The following is a 1357-nucleotide window of genomic DNA, read 5'->3' as shown; positions in this document are numbered from 1 at the left end:
GCTCCCGCTCACCTTCCGCAGCCCCTTGCGCAGCCAGCGCCTTGCCCGCCTCTGACAGCCGCGGAGCCGGGGCGGGCGGGGAGCTGGGAGGGGAATTGTCTTTCCCGCCGCATCTTTCGCAGGAAAAGAGGACGTGTGGTGCGCTCACGGTGTTGTAATTGACGGCAGGTCCCGGTCCGCCGTCGGAAATATTTGCGGTCCTGCCGGCAAACAGGAAGGATTTTCGCGGAGCGGAGTCCTTCAGCCGCAGCCCCCGCCTCCTTTGATCTGATGGGCTTTGAAATCCCCTGAGAAATTAGAGACTAATTAGCCCCAAAGTGACACCAATGCATGAGAAAGGCGAAGATTAGGCTTTAAGAAGGCAGTGCAAGGGTAATGGACTCCTAAACGAGCGTGTGCACAAACCGTGTGCCAAAGAAAATCGATCCGATTCAACCTGGGTGTGTCTAACGCTGCCGACGATTGCCAGGGCCAGGCTGTTTATTTAGGGACAGTCTATGGTGTGTGAGGGTGAAGACACAACCTCTAGCCTCGTCCAGCCTCCCAAGACAAAAGCAAAAAAATCCCCAACGTCCGTCCCCAAGGAAACCTTGATCAAAGAAAGGTATTCAGCGGTGTCGGGTGTACGGGTGTGTTCATGTGCATTTCACGGTATTTTGCTCTGTGTATCCAGCGTTATCAGTGCATGCAGTCAGGTTGATTCCTGTGTGCACCCCCGGTGACCGGGACCCCTCCACCAAAGGTGTAGGAGCAACCACTGTCCTGACTAGGACCAGCTTATCCTCGGGGAGGAAGAAGTTTCAAAGCAAGTGCTTTGAGATTGTGTGAACTGAAATAAGCTTTACGAACCAGTCCTTTACTAGAAAGATGTTTGAACTGTGGTCGAAGGGGATTTAGGGGGAATGGAGAAGCGATTCCAACAGTTACTACTGGGAATGCAATATGGGGTCCCCTACAATGCTTACTTAGGCTAATGGAGGTCCTGCCATTCAACTCCCATTGCGCTGGGATACAGGGTAAACATTCCCTGGTGACCCTCTGCGTGCAGGTCCCCTCTTCAGGACATCATTAAAAGCATACATGCACTTGCCTGACATCAATTGTCAGGCTGGCTCTCAGGGTTCAGAGATCCCGACAGAAAGCAGGAAAACAAGCCCAGTGGAGACCCGGCTCTGCGGCTGCGGGCTTTAAAAAGGCTGAAAATCGTTTGGTTGCGGGTGTGTAAGAAGAGACAAAAGTGCTCAGCAGGTAAGAGCGGAGGGTTTTGCCAAGAAGGAACTGTCCTTGATCGCTGTGACAGGATTGACTCGCTGGAGACTCCTCTCTCGGGAGCATCCACGCGTCCCCGAGGGGGCTG

Source organism: Phaethon lepturus, unplaced genomic scaffold (genome assembly GCF_000687285.1).
Source record: "Phaethon lepturus isolate BGI_N335 unplaced genomic scaffold, ASM68728v1 scaffold36888, whole genome shotgun sequence".
In the NCBI taxonomy this organism is placed as follows: Eukaryota; Metazoa; Chordata; class Aves; order Phaethontiformes; family Phaethontidae; genus Phaethon; species Phaethon lepturus.
The sequence above is the reverse complement of the archived record's forward strand: the minus strand, read 5'-3'. Positions refer to the sequence as shown.